The sequence below is a fragment of the Electrophorus electricus genome, chromosome 4 (genome assembly GCF_041902795.1).
Source record: "Electrophorus electricus isolate QZ-2024a chromosome 4, ASM4190279v1, whole genome shotgun sequence".
NCBI lineage: Eukaryota > Metazoa > Chordata > Actinopteri > Gymnotiformes > Gymnotidae > Electrophorus > Electrophorus electricus.
The window spans coordinates 30,547,877-30,570,000 of NC_137500.1; the positions used below are offsets into that span (position 1 = coordinate 30,547,877).

The 22,124-nt window shown below is 50.4% G+C and overlaps 1 protein-coding gene across 8 annotated transcripts in view; it reads left to right on the forward strand.

Annotated features, from left to right (window-relative positions):
- Window positions 1-22,124, forward strand: part of erbb4b (erb-b2 receptor tyrosine kinase 4b) — a 240,489-nt gene that overhangs the window by 14,751 nt on the left and 203,614 nt on the right. For 2 of the 8 annotated variants that reach the window (XM_081713213.1, XM_081713212.1), the window contains exon 2: window positions 15,103-15,305. The exons of 5 other annotated variants lie outside the window; for them this stretch is intronic. The gene's annotated coding sequence lies outside the window, so the exon portion shown is untranslated. Of the gene's footprint in view, window positions 1-14,435; window positions 14,848-15,102; window positions 15,306-22,124 lie in introns of those variants that run through there. One more of the 8 variants, XM_081713211.1, reaches the window with a different exon arrangement.

The following is a 22,124-nucleotide window of genomic DNA, read 5'->3' on the forward strand; positions in this document are numbered from 1 at the left end:
AGAGAGGGGAAGGAGAGAGATGGGAAGTGTGGAGCCTCGGCCTGCTCAGGGAACATATTTCTTCCGTCCCAGCAGCACAGCAGTGTCCCGAGAGGGGAACGGTTTCCCAAACAGAGAAGCCAATTCAAAGGGTTCACATTCGTTTGTGCTGGTATGTTGCCGGTTTCGGTCTGAACTGAGTTGACAGGTGATGTTACTGAAAGAAATCATACTTGTTATAGTCTAGTAGAGGAGAAGCCAGTTACTGATGGTAACCATTTCATGTGCAATGTAGTTCTGTCACTAAACGCATGTATGTACCCTCACATGTGCTGATATAGTGAGCTTGTGTATACTGTGTACACTGTTATGCCAAGTGTGTGTGAGTGTGTGTTTTTAATGTAACACATCAGACACGCACACACACACACGTGTGTGTGTGTGGTGCATAAACCATGTAGACCTGTGTGTAACCTGGGGGCCTGCAATTCTTCACTGAGACTATTTCAGCTTTTGCTTAGTTACTTTTAATAGGACATCAGGATCTGTTGCGCATCTTTGCGTGTGTGTGTACGTGTGTGTGTGTGTGTGTGTGTTAAAGCAGTGAAGCCACGGGTGGTTGAAGGAGTTTGATTGGAACATCCGAGTCCGTCTTCTGGTGCTTGTCCGCTCTCAACTGCGCGGAGGACGGAAGCAGCATCTGTGCTCAGCCATGCAGCCTGATTGCTTCTGACTGCTCATCTGCCTGTCACGCGGAGGCCCCCGTTTCCGAGTGGCCGCGGAAAGGGAGCGTGTGGCGTGTGCGTGTGCGTGCGCGCGTGGGGAGCTCCCGCTGCAGCTCTGCGTGAGGGTGTAGGGAGGGACGGGGGCCGGCGTCTCTGCTCGGCGGCGGCAAAGCAAAACGCTCAGCTTTGAAAACGAGGTCCTAATTAGCAGAATTAGCCACAGATCAAAGAAGACAATTAAGGATGGTGTTGGCAGAGGGGCGGGCAGAATGCCGACCTCATTTGAATCACAACACAGCAACCACAGTCGGCACGACAGCAGGCTTCTCATTACAGGGAGCCCAAACAATATGGCTGTAGAAGCAGGCCAGACTGGTGTGGAGGGGTCTGCCTGGCCCCCCACCCCACCCCACCTCCTCACTCTCTCCCACTCTCTCTTTCCTTCCTATTCTTTCATATTCTCTCTTGCCCTCAGCACAATATGTTGATACCCATGTAAGGAAACCCAAACCTCATCTTTAAGCTTAATTAAGGATTGAATGAACTGTGTGTGTGTGTGTGTGTGTGTGTGTGTGTGTGTGTGTGTGTGTGTGTGTGTGTGCGCGTGTGTGTGTTTGTGATCCACCCACAGAAATATTGTTCCGTTAGAAGTACGGCCCATTCCAAGGTTATTTAGCCAAGACTGGGTATAGTCCTATTGAAGACAAGTACTAATATAATCTTTAATTAGTTTCCATCCCCTCAGAGTTCCTACACACAGACCACAAAAAAACCTCCTCAATTAAACATTCCTTCCCCACTCAGAAGTAAAAAACAGAGTGAGAACGTTTATTTGAGGTAAAAGACAGAAGGCAAAGCCTTTTTAAGCAGAAATGACTACATTGTTCTTTCTTTGTGTTTTTGACTGTGTGTCAGTACTGCACTGATGTCAGTCAAACCAGGAATGCCGAGGGAATGAGACAGAAGGTTAGGAGCTTCAGAGCAGTGTTTGTGTTCTAAAACCATATGCTTTTGGTCTTCTAATGGTTTTCCTGGAGATTGGTAATTAAGACAAAAAACCTTACTATAGCATCGTCCACTCAGCCTCCTCCAGCCTTAGTCTCTCCTTCATGGGGTTAGTATGGAATGTTGGTTCTGGTGAACCACAACTGTCCAAGGCCCCTTCCACACCTGGTATAGACTTGATATAGTCCTGGTATAGATTTGGTATAGACCTGGTACAGACCTGGTATAGTGGTATAGACCTGGTACAGAGCTGATATAGACCAGGTATAGACCTGGTACAGATCTGATATAGACCTGGTACAGACCTGGTATAGACCTGGTACAGATCTGATATAGACCAGGTACAGACCTGGTGTAGACCTAGTGTAGACCTGGTACAGATCTGATATAGACCAGGTACAGACCTGGTGTAGACCTGGTACAGTACCTCTCTTTGTTGCTGCTTTACCTCACAGAGGCCCTTGAGTAGACACACCACTGCCCCGGAAAGAGTCCCTATCCCTGGCAGCATGTGTTTTAAGTGCTGGCGCTGTCCTGGTGACTCCTCAGCTGGTGCGCAGTGTAATCCACTCCAGGTGTGCTGTCTACCTCTGTGTCCGGACATCCGAATACGAGCTGTGTGGTCAAACATAAGGAGGGCTAGAGTAAATCCAGCTGACTCCTGCACAATGGAGGGGCATACTGGCAGTACCAGGCATGAAAGTTGTGCCCCTGGTGGCTGTGGAGCTCCTCTGGTAGGCCAGACTAGCAGAAGAACTCCCGTGCCAGCCCCCTCCGCTGTGGGGGCTCAGCTGTGGTCTGGGACTGCCTTGGGCCACTTTGGGAAGTAATCCATGGCTACCAGCACTTTACGGTTCCCGGAGTCAGTGGCCATGGTGACCAGCATCGGCACTGTACGTTCGGCTCATCGAGCGCAAGCTGGCAAGGCGAGCTGCATGCACTGCGTCAGCTCTCGGGCAGCAGTGCTTTCTAATGCTAACTCCTCCTGCACGACCTTGCCCGCAGACCCATCATGCAGACCCATTATCCACACTCGCCGTAGGCTCCACCTCTTCTGGAGCAGTCCACTGACTGACAGCCACCTTGCCAACTGGTTGCCGTAACACTTGGCGCCCCCTTCCATCGGGTTCCATCTTCTTTGCCTTCAAGTTCGTAGACACACCACTCGATCGTTTCAAGCTCAGCTGTTGCGAGCCTCTTCCAACACCAGGGTAGCGCCAGCGTGGAAAAAGACCCAGAGAACGCCACCCATCAAAAAATATTTGACTATTCAACAATACAGAAAAAAGATAGGGGAAATGGGAAACGGTTCATTAAACAGCACACGCAACACTAACAACTAATAACGCACCGATAACTGCAAAAAAACCACAACATATACGCACAACTCAGTTATTAACGAACAGATCTTTAACACTGAGTTTAACTGAATGAATGAGAATGGTCCAGGGAGCCCCCACCCTGAGCTTGTCTGCCTCTTGTTGGCTCACAGCCCGGTTCTGGGACAGATGCCACAGGACTCAGAGAAGAACCGGATTAAACCGGGCGCGCTGACTTTTTTTATGAAGGGGCGGGATATTTTTAATCATTTGTTAAATACCTTTTTAATATTTAAAATGGCACTCAAAAAAACATTTTTTGAAAATGTATTCATGCTATTGTTATAAAACACAATGTAATACAATCTGGTAGTTGTGGTAATAAAGGAGTTTGGAATGTGGAGAAAGATTGGTGTGCGTGTATGTGTGTTTTCCTGTGGACTGTCAGTCAGACCGAGGCTGAGTGCTTTGCTGTTAGCTCTTGCTGGAGTTCTTGATGAATGGCAGGCCTGTAGCAGTTGACCTCTCCTCTCCTTCCCGCTGAAGTGCCGTTCCTCCATCCTTGCAAGGCACGTCTGTGCTTTTTTTTTTGCTCTGGCAAAGGCCGTGAATGCGTTTTTCTTTTCTTTTTTTTTTTTCTCAGAGAGCCAATGTTTAAACAGCACCTGCTTGGGGCTCGGGTCAGTTAAAGCGCAAACGTCGGTGCCTCGCCACTCGGCTGAGACTGCGTGCAGGGGTGATTGCACCTGCAGCGATGGCGTGACGGCCAGCGCCTAGGACCGAACAATGATTCTCAATTAAAAAAGGTCATTTAATTTTGACAAGGCTGAGATCAAGTCCGAGACGCTGCCACTAATTAGAAGAGAATGTGTTTCACGCTGTGTTCCAGGTAACGTGGTGAACCAAGACATACAAGTCTCGTCTGTGGTTAGCAGCCCAGTGCACAAGTCCTAATCCATACATACCGATCTGGGGTTTTATCCATACACGCTGATCTGAGATCAGATTTTATGGTTCTGTTTACAGATGCTATGTATGGGCTACAGATCCCCCATCAGCGGACTTGTTTTACCCGGTGAATTACGGGGCCTTGCCCCTCATCATGTGATACGGATTACCCATGAGTCACTGTGCCCCCAGGACTCTCAAGAACAGAAGTGTGGAACCCGAAGTGCGGAAGGCGGATGCGAGGCGCTTGCGGCCATGCGCCCCGCTCTCATTCCCGCCTGGTCTTCCGATATCACGGCAGAAGGGGTCCTCTTTCCTGCCAACAACTGCAGCTCTGCCTCGCGACTCGCCTCGCTGCCTCCGTGCAGGAAGACGGGCCATTTCAGACCATGTGTCTGCCTCGCCTTTTTTATTGACGTGTGGAGATCTGTCTCCTCTGGGTGGCATCGAGGCCGACTCTTTGTCTTTCCGCGTGCTTTAATTGTCTGTCAGGATGTCCCTGGTAGCTCCGGAAGACCTCGACGATTGACATCGCTGTAATGGATGGGGACCCACTAGCTGTATCTCTCTCTCTCTCTCTCTCTCTCTCTCTCTCTCCCTTTCACTCCCTCTCTGCACGAGGAGCAGAGGCGCCCTGGAGCGCGTGCTTTGTATGTACGGCTGAGATGGATGAGAGATGGAGACGGGACGCAGACCCGCGCCGCCACCTGAGCTGTGACGCGAGGCGAAAAAAAAAAGAAGCAGGAAGTTACTCATCCGACTGCAGATTTGCGCATGCTGACCAGGACACAAGCAGAACACGTCAGGAGAATGCGAGAGCCTGCTCACACTCAGCCCGTCACCTCACTGCTTTGCATAGGAGCTTTGCATATTAATTCAAATCCTTCCTTCTGGGCGTATTAGCGGTCTTATTTATTTTATTATTATTATTATTTATTATATTATTATTTTATTATTATTATGATGTATGCCGCCAAACAGCAACAAGCACATTCTTTCTTTAAAGCTTTTGGAGCATGCCAGCCCGCCTGCTTCTAGGTGTTGTCGCACTGTCATATTTCCCCTTAAGTCCTTTCATTTCTTCTCCCCTTTTCTGTGACTTTCTTTAATCTACGATTACTTTTTCCTTTCCTGTCACTGTCAGACGGCGATTCTCAAAGTTCGCGCTTTGCACTTCCAACTCTCACTCCTCATTATTCTGAGTAAACAGAGCTTGTGGAGCGCAACTGTTAAATATTATCATTATCCGTGAGAGACCGGTCGGATCTGGAAGGAGAACCGGCGTGTAGAAGATTCCGGAGCTCGGCACCTCGCACACACGGGCCCTTCTGGCGCTTTCTGCCAGCGCCCTCCATGAATGATGGAATGATGTGATTGATGCATAATGCAGACTTGGCCCTTGCTCAGTGGCGTTCTGCACTGTTTGGTGGCGAAGCCGCATAGTTTTAAGCACTAGCGTGCTACCACTTCTTTTGCTGGGGCACCGTTGAGAAATTTTGCAATGACTGTGGGGTGCCAGTTCAAACCAAGAGCAGGGAAAATGTGTGTGTGTGTGTGTGTGTGTGTGTGTGTGTGCGTGTGTGTGTGCGTGTGTGTGCGTGTGTGTGGGTGTGAGCGTGTGTGTGAGCGTGTGTGTGAGCGTGTGTGTGAGCGTGTGTGTGAGCGTGAGTGTGAGCGTGTGTGTGTGTGTGAGTGACACCAGCTACAAGCAAGTGATTTTTTACAAAAATTGCTTTAACCATTAAATATGTTTGTTGACATAGGTAATGGAAATTGTCAGTAAAATGCTACCTTAAAATGTTACAAATGTAGTTTATAGCAACAAAAAGTTTAAGTGGCCAGGCACCTGTGGCGTGCCAGAGGTTTGGTGGCGAAGCCGCATAGTTTTAAGCACTAGCGTGCTACCACTTCTTTTGCTGGGGCACCGTTGAGAAATTTTGCAATGACTGTGGGGTGCCAGTTCAAACCAAGAGCAGGGAAAATGTGTGTGTGTGTGTGTGTGTGTGCTTGCGTGTGTGTGTGTGTGTGTGAGCGTGTGTGTGTGTGTGAGCGTGTGTGTGTGGGTGTGAGCGTGTGTGTGGGTGTGTGAGCGTGTGTGTGAGCGTGTGTGTGAGCGTGTGTGTGAGCGTGTGTGTGGGCGTGTGTGTGTGTGTGGGCGTGTGTGTGTGAGTGTGTGAGTGTGTGTGTGAGTGTGTGTGTGTGTGTGTGTGTGAGTGACACCAGCTACAAGCAAGTGATTTTTTACAAAAATTGCTTTAACCATTAAATATGTTTGTTGACATAGGTAATGGAAATTGTCAGTAAAATGCTACCTTAAAATGTTACAAATGTAGTTTATAGCAACAAAAAGTTTAAGTGGCCAGGCACCTGTGGCAGATTACATGTTGGCGGGTAAGAGAGTAGACACAGGTGAAAGGCGTGGCTAGGGGCCAGAGAACCAAAACAATGCAGGAAAAATGAGCACAAGGACAGGGAGAACACAGGAGTGCGAGGACAGGGAGAACACGGGAGCGCGAGGACAGGGAGAACACGGGAGCGCGAGGACAGGGAGAACACGGGAGCGCGAGGACAGGGAGAACACGGGAGCGTGAAGACGGGGAGAACACGGGAGCGCGAGGACGGGGAGAACACGGGAGCGCGAGGACAGGGAGAACACGGGAGCGCGAGGACAGGGAGAACACGGGAGCGCGAGGACGGGGAGAACACGGGAGCGCGAGGACGGGGAGAACACGGGAGCGCGAGGACGGGGAGAGCACGGGAGCGCGAGGACGGGGAGAACACGGGAAGATAAAAAAGGGAACCAAACAGATGGAAACAAAATTATGGTGGTGTAAATCTTCACAGACAATAAACAGAGTATTTTTACATATTATCAGCAAAGCAGTTCATATTGTTTTAGTCCTCAAAGTTCATTTCCACGCTAGAAATGTGTTTTACAAGGAAAGTAGTATCATCACATTTTGCCTGTTTATCATAGCTGCTCCATTAGAGTATTATTATTATTATTATTATTATGATTATTTTGGCTCATTGGTGGTGCTATAGATATCCGATCAACACTCCTTTCCACTTTTGAAAGAAACGGTAGAATGCGTTGAAAGAAGGTTCATTCTCTGCATTGAGAACCTAGTTGGTGGTAGGGCTTTTTTATCTTAGCAATCACCAAAAATGAGGACACAGTACAAAAACAGGCCTTATACTAAAACTCAGCTCACATGGCTGACGTCGAACCCTAGACTAAATCTTTGGCTAGTTGGTTAAGATGAAACCGTTTCTTCCCTGATGGTCTTACTGGTAGACTGCTAGCAGTTGGACTGTTGGGTTAATGGTGTTAAGTGTTAAGAGGACAGTGCAGGGATCAGATATATTTAACATCTTACATATCAAACAGGAAACGAAAGAATGATGTCTAATGTTTGACACCTTTTTGAAAGTAATGAAGAAATTAATTTTAATACTAAAATACATGGTGGGCTTATTGTAAGAGACTGCTCTTTCTTAACAATTGATGTCCCATCAATATCAAACTGATATTTATTAATATCTGTATTAATACATGTAAATAGATTTTGGTGGTCTTGATGGGTATGCCTGCTTAAGTAACTTTTTGAACAAAATGCAGTTTTAAGAGTTGTTATAAAAAGGGTCCTTTACAGTCTTACTCAAACAAGCCTGTGTAAAAGATGTACGTTTATATTCATCCCTGTTTTAATCATTTTTATTTAATGCACAGTTTTGTTTTTTTTTAACTCGCAGTACAACTTCCGCCACAGCCTGCAGTGCACAGTTTGGGCGGGGCACTTATATGACCAGTTAGCACCGCCGCGCTACTCCAGTAGTTTTGTCAACCGGATAACAGGAAGTTGACTGAATGAGGAACACGAACAGGCAAGATTTCCCACATGGGACGTAAGGGGAGGCCTGCATCATGTGGCATGACAAATTTTATGAAAAGCAGACACATCCTTTCTTCAAGGCTTACGTCTGTGTCTGTGCGTGATAATGGTGCTTTCTCCTAATGCGCATTATTAATATGGAAGTAGTGCTGTAATCCGATGAAATCAAGGATGCACTGACAGGGAAACAGTGGGCAGCAGCGTGTGAACTGACTACAGTGCAGCAGCTGAGCCACGTCATGGTGCCCAGCAGTTTACAGTCCATGGTGAGGCATTCCATCGAGAGAAAAACCTTTTCAGTTGTTATAAATACTATGTCTCCTTAGTGATCTTACAGTCAGCCAGTCTATTTAATTGCTTCGGATGCCGATGCCGTGACTGTGACCAGAAGTGCACTTCCTTCCTTGTTTGGCTCAGTGCATTGTTCCTGGGAAAGAAAGGAAAAAAATTGTGTTTAAGGAAAAGCCTGCCTCGGCATTTCAGCGCACACTGGCCTCGGTTCCCTCGACAGCCTGCCGTCATGCTACAGCGGCCCAGGTTTCACGGCCGGGTCATGAGCCATATCTCCTCGCTGTCATGTAATTAAATGGCTAACAGGTTTTCTCTTTGCAGGGGAGGGGGTGGGTGGATTCGAGGCGGGCTGCGAACGGGCCGGCCATCGATTGGCAGCTCCATGGATCCCCCACCCCCTCCTCCCATCCCAGACCCGCACCCCAGAACCGCCCCAACCCGCACCCCCATCCCAGCCTCCTCTGCCTCGGTCTCGCTTGGCAGAGAGACGAACGCGGGGTCATTACACGTCAGCGTCACGCACTCAAACCCAGTCGTTTCGTGCCGCGCCGCATACATGCAGATGCAGCGGGACACAGGGCGTCTGTCTCCTTAGACAAGCGCCTGCTCCGGCTTCGTATGCGGAGGGCGGGTGAGCGAAAAGAAACGCAGACTCGGCTTAAAGGAATAAGAACACAGTAACGATGTAAAACACATCTCGGGTTCGCTGTAGTCCGTTTGCCCTGTTGTTTTGGCTCTTTCTGTTGACCAATAGGAGTAATGAGGCAGAAAATAACCTCAGATCATAATGGCTGCTTTTGACGGGAAGGTCACATGATAGACGATCGTGCTTGGGACGATTTGCAATGTGTTTGCTTTTGAAAATTCAAAATGTACTTAGTTATTTCTATTAAGGAGCAGCAGGCGGACGTCTCGATTGGTTCCTTCCCTCTCAGGCATGTTACAATTTCAGCCATTATCTTCCTGAATTTTAACTCCTTAAATAATGTCTGCATGAATGAATTATGGTTCCCTTTTTTCCCCAACACCTCGCTCGCTCAAGCAAAACCTTTTCTCTTCCTTGTCCAATGACAATTAGTCCAGCCAAAAAGCTGGAATTAGCCAATTGTAAAATCTGGTGTGTGGCGGTTGCCAGCTGGAGCAGATGCTCAAAATGATGCAGTTAGGCCAGAAAAGCGACAACAGAAAGAAGATGGAAAAATAAGAACCACAACAACAAAAAACACCCCGCGTAAACTGCTGAGAGAAAGAGAGAGAGGGAATGTGCTCTGGGAGAAAGGGACTGAGAGGGATACTGGGAGAAGAACTGGCAAAATTCTTATTTTTAGCCAATTAAGCCAGGAAGCAACTGGTAATGAACTCTCCGGGGATCCCTGATGAATAGTCAAGCATTTCTTTTACATACGGAGGAGGACAGGCTCTCCACCCCATCTTCCTCTTTTCACTTCTCTTTCTCCATCTCTCTGTCTTTTTATTTCTCTATTCAGAGAGAGAGAGAGAGAACAGGCCATCCGTTCATATTCCTCCCAGTCTTCCATGAGTTTGGCGCAACCTCTGACCCCAGTCAGAGGACCATGCCACCTGCTGAATAAAGAAACCTCGGCTGAAGGTCCTAAGCTGCCTCTTTCAGTTGTAACAGTGGGGGGACTTCTTTATGTTGACATAAAATCGGAAAGTTCTGTCATTCTTTCTATGGCTTCTAAAACTCCTGCCGAGTTTACAGATGGAAATGTATGATAATCCTTTGTGCTTTCTTTCCCCCTCTCTCAGTCTGAGAGCTCACAAAAGCAGTGAAATCTTTTCTGTTCCACCGGCACGCATGTATTTCCGCGTTACAGTTAGTCGGGCCTTCACTAGTCCAGAATGAATCGGAATGCAGATGCAGGCAAGCAGAGAGAAGATGCCTGGATTAAACCGCACAAAATGGGTCTGCGCGGAGCTTTGTTGAGAGCAAGGGATGCTGGGATACTGCTGCAGGTTAAAAGAAGAGCAGGTTTTTCATTAAGTAACGACTAAAGAACTCATTAAACATCTTTCGTGTTTCTCCTGTTTTTCCGCATCTCCCTGCAAATTCACCCTTTCTCTTTCTCTTTGTGTCAGGCGCCAGGACGCGAGAAGACAGAATCATGCAAGGTGCAGAAATTTAGAACCACAGGCTTGTGTGTTTTCTTTTTCCTCTTTATTTTGCTTCTGCCGCCTTTGATGGCGTCGCTGGGATTAAAGTGTTAGGCTAACTTCCCCTTTTAATAAGGGATGCCTAATTTAATTAGCCGTCATGGCGCTCACGCTATCGGGCTGCTCTGTTCTCCCCTGAACAAGTTTTTTCTGCCGTTCCCAGTGATAGCGGAGGGAAGCATGCGTCTCCGGTCTCGGCTGAGGGAGAGTCCTTCTAATTCGGTCTCGGCTCAGCTCAGAGAGGCGGGCGCAGCAGTGGTCTGGGTCTGCAGGAGCTCCAAGCCTGGGTGGAGATGCTAGGGTGGGGCTCACCTCTGTGGTTGGGCAGTTGGGAGGGCAGTGGCATGAAGAAACGTGTAAAAAGGCGCAGAGTAAGAATTGTGGTCAGATCTCACTAAATATTCATGCAAACTACAAGAGATTCAAATCAGAGAAATATTAGACCTGATGTGTGACTAGAAAGATTGTGTGACCCAGCAGTAGTTCATACCTTAACCTTTAGTTCATACAGGTGCGGTTGTGAAATCCCATTGGTTAAAAGTGTAAGGGCAGGTGGTACCCGGGTCTTTGTCACCTCGCCCTGCTGGGCCTTGGTCACAGGCACCGGGTGTGGAGGGTGCACTTAGTCTGGCAGCACCCTGGACAGCGACAGTCACACATCACCCAAAAGTCATCAGAAGAGCACAAACCACTGGACCCAGAATGCCGCGCTCTCCGCCGTTCCCATGCCTCAGCTGCGTTCTCCCACTGGGATTCATCCTTCAGCAGGAGGTTGGGCGCAGACTGTGTCAGTGGAAAGACTCTGGGACTTCAAACCTGGGGTCGTGTGGGATCGATGCTCACAGTGTGGCCATAATTCACTGCCATTGTGGTCTTAGTTGGTTCGGCACGGGCGAGTGAGCTGTCTTCAGCCATGCTGCTCCTCTTCTGCCTGGCCGGCGCGTGACGGAGGCCGGGCAGCTTCATTTCTTCTGGCGCACCGCTGGGAGGTCCACCCTGGAGCGGCGAATAGCACTCCGCACCGGACCCACACAGGGCCCCCCACCTCTGTGATCTGTGGCCCCCTCCCCCCCACCATAGCCATTGTCACAAGATCTCTCGTGACACCGTGGGGCACCCACAAAGGGTGGACGGAGGACTCGGACCCCCGGGCGAGGTGCCCCCTCCTCCCGTGGGCCACACGGTTTCACCCCGATTTCTCACGAGGTGGAGTGAGGGGCAACAGACAAGGGCCCCATTTATAGGCCTAGACAAGCCCCAGAACAAGAGGGTAATGGTCCTTGTGGTAATCTGTTTAAAAAGTGAGGTTGAGGAAGCTGTATTGGTGGGGGTGATGTGTGTGTGTGTGGGGGGGGGGGGGGAGTTACTTTAATAGAGGTACACCCCCCCACCCACCCCTCATGATGTGTCATATGTTTGTACGAGTCAAAGAGTCAAAGTGTGAGTCAAAGCCAGGGAAAGACAAAAACTCCTGACTAAACTCGTGCACACGCGCATACACACACACACACACACACACACACACACACTGAGAGCAAGAGAAAGTAAGACCAAACAAGAGAGTGTGAAAAGTAGAGAGAGAAGGGTGGGGAAGAGAAGAAGAGAAAGACAGAGAGAGAGAGAGAGAGAGAGAGAGAGAGAGAAAAAAAACTCTTTAGGTACCTTTTCTGGCATAATCGGTAAAATACATCAGAGATGCCCATGCATTGTGCTGTGGTTCCATGCTGAGAGCATTACTCAGGATTATGAGGAGTGATTAGCCTACCTCCCCACCTCCCCCACTGGGCTCTCACACTTTCTCACACTCTTCTGTGCTCTTCACCGAGCGACGCTGCTCAAGGACCCTCGTGACCCCGCAGCACGAGGGGAGGTCTCGATTGAAAGCGTCGCCGGACACCGTCATTCGTCTCGCCCACGTTTGTTCCCCCACTCAACGACTTCTCGCTTTTGAAAAACTGAGCGTGAATGGCGTTTCAGTCAAGGAGCTCTTAACGGCCCGCGGGAAAAAGCTCTGTTCTCAGCAGGCCACCTGCTCGCTCCAAGCGACACAGGTCCGTCTCTAGGCCGAAACCACCATCGCTGATTTCCCCATCGAGTCCCCCGTCGAGTCCGCTCGTGCCCGTCTGACCTCGAGGGAATGCCGTACCGTGTCTTCCTCATGTACCGCTGGGTTAACACTCACATAAAGACGTTGGTCTTCGTTTAGTAAAGGTCATAGGTCACAAAGGAACGTGAGTAACCGATTTACAAGTTCACCAGACTGTCCTCTGCTAGCTGGCAGGGGAGTTGGTCCCCTCGGGCAACCTCGCTCACGCGAGGGTCCCCGGGTCCTGCTCAGCGGGCCGTGCGCCTCTCCTGTGCTGAGTACCGGCTGGCTGCGTGACAGTCGTGTTGTTGTGTTTCCAGCCACCGACCCTCCGCATGACTGACCCTGTGCCCAGAGTAACTGTTGTTAGGGCCGTACTGGGAAACGCAGCACCAGGGAGACATGCCTCATTTAGCAGGATACCACTAAAGGAGAATCACATGAGTCATAGAGAGAGAGAGAGAGAGAAAGAGTGAGAGAGTTGTGGCACAGCAGAGACCGATTTAAACAACCCTGCGGGACACAGGACCTCCCGTAAAGATAACGTTTAGAACCAGTCATCTGCACCGAGTGCTTGATTTTCCATTGAAGCCAGAAGCAGATGAAGGGGTTTCCGGGTGAGTGGCTCTGAGACGGAGACCCTGCTGGCTGCCCTCCCGGCGTTGCCGTCACCTGTAGCCGTTCTCCCGAGCGCACCCACGCACCACCCTGGATACCACGCGGTCGCCGGTGCTGGAACGGCAGGCGGAAGCAATACGATAACGCGCCTTCGTGGAGGGGAAGTAAAACGGGGAGACGGGGGGAGGCTTTTCGACCTTTCAACCTTTCGACCCTATCTTAATGAGCAGGAAAAGCAGGTCATGGATGTGACTGATTTTTTCTCATCACCATAACAACCATAACGTCTCTCCCAGTGCAGAGCCTTCCCTCAGAGTGCAGGGACACACACCTGGAGACATCCCCCCATCCCCTGTCGACCAAAAACGAGCGAGCATGGTTTAACATGATGGGTAGACGGGACGAGACAGAGAGAGAGAGAGAGAGGGGATGATGATGAGGTACGGATCCAGTCTTTCTGACTGACAAGTCGTGTCTGAGAGAGGTAGACCGGGAGATAAATGGAGCTGGAACAGTAATTGTACCAGAAGTCAGCGGTAGCGCTTGGAGCTCAGAGGTGTCAGAACTGGGACTGTGCCAGATTACGCGCTTTTTTCTGCCCGTAATCTGGCCTGGCCGGAGAGATATAAAACACAAATCTGACAGCCATGATGCTTCTTTGGTGTGTTTCAGGGAAGGGTTGCTGTGGAGAATCAAATAGACACAGAGCCGTGATTATGTTTTACGGATCTCTCCTCTTCAGGAACATGGATCTCGATATAGAACACAAGCACTCCGGACACTACCTGCAGCGAGTAGTTGTGCCTCCGGTGTGCGCGTGTGTGGGTGGGTGTGTGAGATGTGGCCGCTCGTGAAGGTTAATGTTTAACCCCGCTCTGTCTCCCCTGTCTGTTTGTTCGGGCCGATAGCGAGCGAGCCGGCCCCATGGGGAGCGCTCCGCCACCCGGCCCTGCACGTAATCAATATCATAATTGCGGAGAAATCATGGCTGCTGCCATGCTAGCGGCGCAGGCAGTGAAAAGAAATGGGTGTGCAGGAAAGACCGCACGTCCAAGACAGGGCAGAGCCGCGTGGTTTTCCCGTGCCGTGTTGGTATGCCCCAGACTGTGTCTCCCTTGTTTGTGTTCAGCGTGCAGAAACCCCCACAGCGGCTCAGACAGACCTGACTGACTGGGAGCTGATGGACTTCAGCACACTGTATTGATCCGTACCTCCCATAGCCCAAGCTAATACAAACACACACACACCCCCCTCTACACACACACAGACACACCCACACACATGGACACACACCAACAGGTGCAGGCATGTATTCTCTCCATTTCTCCTTCTATCACTTTCTCTGTCTATCTGCATCTTTCTGTGTGTGTGTGTGTGTGTGTGTGTGTGTGTGGAGGTGTTGGCTCGGGCCAGCGTCTGCTGGTTCAAGGTTTCTTTTTCTCTCAGACTGCTCAGTGTTTAGCTTCCAAATTGATCGCACAAGCTCAATATGTGCACATATCCGCTGGAAAGGTCAAATGGCTCAGTGGCGAGAGCGTGTGGAGAAAGACACACATACACACATACACTTTAAATTCAGCTACAAAGTTCTGGAAACTTTGGGGATCCGTAGCTCTAGCAGTTGGTCACTCTTGGGGGTCTCTCGTGCAAGTCCTCACCAGCTCAACCCTTCCTCTTCCGTCTCATCGTTGGCTCCCTACACCGCACGCTGGCTCATGCCAGGTTCGCACACACACACACTGTGGGAGGCGATTACTCTTCTCACCAGCCCACGGTGTACTCTGAACTTCAGATGTCTCTTAAAGGTATGGTTTTTTTTTAAGCACACCGGGATGCAGGATTAGTTTTCAAACTTAGCCAGCCGAGGATGTTAGCAGCTATGCTTCTGTAGGCCTGATGGTGATCGGTGAGATTATGGGTAAACTCAGCCTGAAATTGAGAGATTGCTGCATCTGTACTCCACAGTGTTTTTCTCACCAAGAGCTGTGCTCTTGGCCTCTTCTTTTAATGTGGTGCTTTTGAGCACATGGCTCATCCCTGCTGGTCCCTCTGTCCACCAGGAAACATTACAGGCAGCTAAGACCACGCGGAGGAACTGGGCTCAGGACTGGGGGCTTCCGGATCAAAACTGATGGCTCAGGGACTACAGGACAGGACCAGAGTCTGCAGGACCAGATTCTATAGGACAAGGTCTACAGGACAGGACTAGGGTCTACAGGACCAGGGTCTACAGGGTCAGAGTCGGTGTGTTTGCTGTGAGAAGGTTTGTTAGGAGACCTAATAAAATGCTGACATTTGATTAGCAGAGTTAATCATTCTATGTCAGAGATTATGTATACATAGACAGAAACTGTGTGTGCGTGTGTTTGTGCAGTGACTTCAGTGTAAGTGTGCAATTTGTGCCTGACCAGTTTGCTCAGGAGAGTTTGCGTGACTCTCATAACCTGATGTGTGTAACGGAGAGTGAGCAGGCCATGAGTGAAGGAAACTGCACTGGAACTGCAAAAGTATGTTTAAGGAGCTCGAACGCACACACACGCACACACACACGCACACACACACGCACACACACACACACACACACACACGACCCGTACAGACACACACTTACTCTCACACACAGGCTGTTAACCTGATTCCGACTGCCTTGTGTATTGTGTTGATGTCAGATACATGCTCCCACTGGTACCACCAGCTGCATGTGCTCTGACAGGCATCCATCTTCAGTGTCTACATGAACCCTGTCCCCCACATAAGGAGACATGGGAGATACTGAGTTTATTGTGCATTTTTGAGAGCCCTGGTTGCGTTGGGTCATTTGGCCTGCTTCCCTGATTGTGGTATTTGTGTATGTGGATGCAATAAGTGGCAGATGACATAAGCAGTTTGAAGCTGCACGTCCCCATTTTATTCTCATCTCTTCTTCTGTGGAGTCCTCGCGGTGGTAAAATATAACTAATATAACCACTTGACTCTTGTACTGAATAGCAATGTCTGCCAGACTGTTTTGTGTTATGTCTTATATTTTTATGCTCTGTATTCCTGTGTGAATGTAAGCCTTTTTAAAGCTGCTACTTAACCTTCCAGTCAAAAGTAGTATTAGAACAGCTTTAAGACTTCACCAGACCAGACGGTTAGAGTGGCAGCACAGCGTTACAGAGCAGGTGACTGTTAGAGTGGCAGCGTGGTGTTAAGAAGCAGGTGATAGTGGGAGTGGCAGTGTGATGTTAAGAAGGAGGTAACTTGGAGTGGCAGCGTGGTGTTAAGAAGCAGGTGACTGTTAGAGTGGCAGCGTGGTGTTAAACAGCAGGTGATTGTTGGAGTGGCAGTGTGGTGTTAAGAAGCAGGTGATTGTTGGAGTGGCAGCGTGGTGTTAAGAAGCAGGTGATTGTTGGAGTGGCAGCGTGATGTTAAGAAGCATGCAACTGTTGGAGTGGCAGCATGGTGTTAAACAGCAGGTGACTGTTAGAGTGGCAGCGTGGTGTTAAGAAGCAGGTGATTGTTGGAGTGGTAGCGTGGTGTTAAAAAGCATGTGACTGTTGGAGTGGTAGTGCAGTGTTAAGAAGCAGGTGATTGTTGGAGTGGTAGTGCAGTGTTAAGAAGCAGGTGATTGTTGGAGTGGTAGTGCAGTGTTAAGAAGCAGGTGATTGTTGGAGTGGTAGTGCAGTGTTAAGAAGCAGGTGACTGTTGGAGTGGCAGCATGCTGTTAAGAAGCAGGTGACCGTTTGTGTGGCATTGCAGTGTTAAGAAGCAGGTGACTGTTGTGTGGCAGCGTGGTATTAAGTGACAGGTATATCGGGGCTTTATCGGGCTCACCAGCACAAAACACAGACAAAGCTCTCACTCTGGTTCGATGGACAGGTGACGCCTCTTCAGCTGTGCAGGACAGGAAGTTCACCATGCCAGAGTCTCTCCTCCATTTGTTCTCTGTCTTTTTCTTACTCTCTCACACATTCTCCTCATCACTTCCTCTCTTTCACACTTCTCTTGCACTTCTCCTCCTCTCCCCTCTCCCTCCCTTTCTCCCTCCTCATAACACTTTCTCCTTCCGCAACGGGAGCAGTATTCCTCCCCTGTGTCTGCGTCTCCTCCTGAGCTGAAGGCTAAGACATCCAGCTCCAGGTGCCGGGAAGGTGACTGGCAGCTGGCGTTTCGCTGGGAAGTGCAGGGGTTTCACGGCACATGCAGACCAGATTTATTGACCAGGGAAGGCGTTCTACCCCAGCTCTCGTTCTCACACCAAACACTCACTCACAGCAGTCAGGCTGTGTGTGTGTGTGTGTGTGTGTGTGTATGTGTGTGTGTGTGTGGGGAGGGTCTGAGAGAGCTGACAGCAAGAGAGTTTATGTGTGTGTCTGTGCATATGTAACTGAGTTTTGTATGCATGTGCGTGTGTGTGTGTGTGTACGTGTGTGTGTACGTGTGTGTGTACGTGTGTGTGTACGTGTGTGCGTGTGTGTGTGCGCGTGTGCGTGTGCGTGTGTGCGTGCGTGCGTGCGTGTATGTGTGCGTGCGCGTGTGCGTGCGTGTATGCGTGTGCGTGCGTGCACGTGCGTGCGTGCGTGTGTGCGTGCGTGTATGCGTGTGTGTGTGCGTGTGTGTGTGCGTGCGTGCGTGTGTGCGTGCGTGCGTGTGTGTGTGTGTGCGTGCGTGTGTGTGTGTGTGCGTGTGTGTGTGTGCGTGCGTGCATGCGTGTGTGTGTGTGTGTGCGTGTGTGTGTGTGTGTGTGTGTGTAAGATTTAGTTTTTATTATGTGGATTTGCTCTTCAGCCCTCTCTTGTCACTCTGATGATGTGGGGGTCTGCTGGCTTTCTGCGCCACTTGAACAGAACCTCATTATCCTGTGCCTTCTGCTCTTCATGAAAGTCATTACCGCACCCGGCCCTCTGCCGCGGCCCCTCCCCCTGTCTCCTGCTCCCGCACCTCCCCCGCCCTTAATTGGCTCACTTTGCCAGCCGTTTGTTGCCAGCCACGTTCACGTCCGTGAAGTGCTCGAGCACAATTATCCCAAATATGACACTGGATGCTGCCGTTGATCTCCTCACGTTCCCTGCGGAGCGGAGCTGGCTCGCCTGGAGTGGGGGAGGGGGGGGGGGTTGTGCTCCGGCGTTCCGTAGTGCTTCATGTCGCGACCTCGGTGTTCATCAGGGCCGGTTTATGACGCTCTGGTGGATGGCAGCGATCTGTATTATACCCCGTAATGAACTGCGACCGGCGGGCCGTTAAGGAGACAGATGACTGGTGGAGCCTTAGTTCTCTCCCCGTGCGCCGGGCTCCGAATGGCCCCGGAGGACCCTTGGAGGAGGTTATTGACCCGGGGTGAAGATTTATGGTTCAGCCCCTGGGGCCAGCAAGGGCCTCCGGTCACGATGAATGTGACAGATAATTGAGTTTGCTCAGTGGATCATGTTTGAAGAGAGAGTTAGAGGGAGGGAATGTGAAAGAAGAGAGAGAAAGAGAGAGAGACACAGAGAGAAAGAGAGAGAGAGGCAGAGAGAGAGACAGAGAGAGACTGACAGAGAAAGAGAGAGAGAGGCAGAGAGAGAGACAGAGAGAGAGACTGACAGAGAAAGAGAGAGAGAGAAGCAGGGAGAGAGAGAGAGAGAGAGAGAGACAGAGAGAAACAGAGAGAGAGAGAGAGAGAGAGAGAGAGAGAGAGGGTAAACTCAGAAAAAAAGGGGAACATGGGAAAGAGAGATAAAGGATGTGAAAGGATCAGGCTCATGTCAAAACCGGAGGCAAGCCAGAAAGAAGAAGATGGACAGAGTGTGGGTGAGAAGGTGCTGATCCCGGAGCAGGTTAGCGTGCAGCGGGGCGCTCTGCTGGCTGATGCCTGTCCTTCCTCTGGGCCACGACATGCAGCTCTCCTGCACTGGGTGCGTGGCGCTCTGGGGCAGTGCGGCGGTGGTGTGGAGAAAGACTCCGCCGCTGGAGGATGTGTTCTGAGCTGCATACAGCGCCTGCGAGCCCTGGAAGCCCACGTGTGTGCTTCTGCATATGCGTGCGTGTACTGTTAGCCCATATTTAGGTGCGATTGGTGCAGAGAGATAAGGCCAGATAATCAGACAGAGGACAATTACACCCATCACCTCACCAGCTATCTGTCTGTATAACTATCAGCTACATGCTCACACACACACACACACACACACACACACATACACACACACACACACAAACACACGTTCATGCAAACGCATACATTGACACACATTAATTGTCCTATCTAATACGCAATCTTTTTACAGTCTCAAGCAGTTGTGTTGGTGTTGGTGTAAGTCACTCCAGTTGAGTGTTTGACGTTTGCCTACTGAAAAGCCAAGCCCTGCTCTGAAATGGTCCTGTGGTGGTTCCCTGAGCCCAGCTCTAGCAGACAGGAAGTCGGTCAGTGAGAATGATCCAGAAAGAATGGCCCACAGCTCAGTGGTCTGCTACAGATCCTTTAAGACACAGAAATGAAACCCCAGAACTCAAGTCCAGTTTCTGGTCATAGACTTTGAAACACTGATGGTTAATTGATCAGTTATTTTAACTGGTTGACAAAAAGAGTACATTTTGGTTTCCAGTGAAATTTTACCCACATAACGCTGGACACAGGCCAGAGCTCACTGCAGTGAGGTAACATCGTGAGGTGCTGCAGTGTGTTGGTGGGGAAGAGACAGCTGTGTCGGAGAACGAGAGAACACAGACTCCAAATACAGCTGGGCCTCCCCGAACCATCACTGCATCCAAGCCTGAAAACACACACAGCACTTTTGCTAGAGACGAACAGCGTGAGTGTCTGTCTCTCCATCCTCTTCTGTCTTGCTCCTTCTCTCACTTACACACTCCTTCTCTCCCCTTCTCTACCCTTCTTTCTTTCTCTCGCTCCCTCTCCTTTCTTTCTCTCCTTCCCCCTCTCTCTCTCCCTCTCTCTGTCCCACTATCTGTGCAAGAGATCCTTTCTAATCATTCCACGGAATGCGACTGCAGTCTGTTGAATGGATGTTCTTCCCCGCGTGTGCTGCATCTGCCGTAATCAAAACAGAATCTTCCGCCGAGAGCCAAAGTGAGAGGCTGCTGCCACTTCTGGGATGACATCCACAGCAGAAAACGCGAAATGTCCTGATCTTCGCTCATCCCTAAATCCTCAGCACCGCCTCCCAGTTATTACTCATTTCCTTCCCAGATCATCGTTTTATCGCTGTTGCCGCGGTGATATTGGGCCAGGCTCTGTTGTCATGAAAACAGCAGCTGGCAGAAAACTACGGATGGTCGCGCGTTTGGAACAGCGTCCTCGTCTGCAGAGCCGGAAGCGCGAGAGGACTCCCGTAGAGGACGTTCAGGAACCCCGCCACCAGACATGCTGAACGCGCCGAATGTGGCAACGAAACCGTGTCGGAGATGGGGATACAGGGCGTGGGAGGGGTGACGTCGCCACGTTCCTGGGCCATCGGTCGGGAGTTCGGCCTGGGGCAAGTTGCTGAGGCGGTGAGAAGCTTTTCTTGTGGAGGTCATTCGTTAAATATATTGACCAATTTCAAACTCCGCTGGGTCTTAATGAAGTGGGATCCAAGGGTGGTGAAGTATAGGTCGATACCGGCGGAAATATATAATTAAAGGCAGAGAGATTCTTATCCTCAAAAATCCGTATTGGACGGCGGAAGAGGCTGGAGTTTATGGGGTGTGGATGGCTTGATTCCCCCACTGCCCGTGTAGGCAGGATAGATGTGTTGACCCTCTTTTAATAAGCTGTTTTAATAACCCAAACATCACAGTTATAACAATGGCCATAAATAAATAATTCAGAGAGATCACTGTTTTTTATGTGCTTTTTATTTTGCTTGGTGCTTCAGCGCGCCGAACGCCTGACGCAGTTTTGTGCAGCGGTGATCAGGGTGGGGGCGGAGCTCACGGGGTGGACGAGACACTCCCCCTGCACATTATTTTATGGAGGAGCCCGGTCTGCCGTGCCTTATATTGTTGTGGGTTTTATTGGCTGGCTAGGTGCGTACAGGGGGCTCCGACGCCTTCGTGCTCCGCTGGAGAGGATCGTCGTCCTGACTCTCTGTCTCGCTGTGCCATAGGCCCTCCTCTGCAGTGCTGGGTGACTCTTCTGCTCTGGGGGGGGTGTATATAGCCGTGGGGGGGTGTATATAGCCGTGGGGGGAGCTCTTGGCTTGAAGCTGGCCAGTCAGTCATGCGCCTCGCCCTCGGTAGTATATTACCAGGTAATGGAGTGATGCCTCACTCATCCATGTGCACGGATATTGGAAGTGGGAGCACGGAGAAGGTGAGAGAGGCAGTTTATGGAGCAGTTTATGAACGGAACAGGCGTCCCCTCCCACATCTCATTCCCCTCATCGTCCTTCAGCCGAAGTGAGCCGCACTTGTGGGGACGTCCCTCTCTGCCAGCTTCCGCCCGCTTCTGTTACCCCGAGGCGGTCAGGTTGGAGATGGAATCGGCCAAGTTGCCCACCTGCCCCTCGATCCGGTCTGGGGCGGGAGTGGGGAAGACGTGCACAACATGCCCACTGCACTCTCTGTGTGGCTTGCTCATCCTCTCCTGCACTGAGAGGTTGCCTTCCGTACGTCGCCTTCCGTACGTCGCCTTCCATACCTCGCCTTCCGTACGTCGCCTTCCGTACTTCGCCTTCCATACGTCGTCTTCCGTACTTCGCCTTCCGTACCTCGTCTTCCGTACCTCGTCTTCCGTACGTCGCCTTCCGTACGTCGCCTTCCGAACGTCGTCTTCCATACGTCGTCGTCCGTCATCAGCCATCGGTGCTGTTGCTGCGTTTTTGGCTCTCTTGCCTTCCTCTCATTGGGTCAAGGTTTACGTCGGGTAGTTTTTAATTGCATTCCTTCGTTCGGCAGAAAGGTGCCATTTTGGTACAACAGCCTCCGTGATACTGGGATAAAAAGAACACACTTCCACAGGCCCGAAGCCTCTCTTCAAACAGCACCCATTAACACTGCTTCCGATTGCAGACGATGATTTTCATTTCAAAGTCCATAGAGTGCACGAACGCAGTTGCTTTAAAGGGGCGTTTCCTTTTGTGCCCCCGCACTCGACTCCGGATTAAACTGCAAGTGTTGGCTC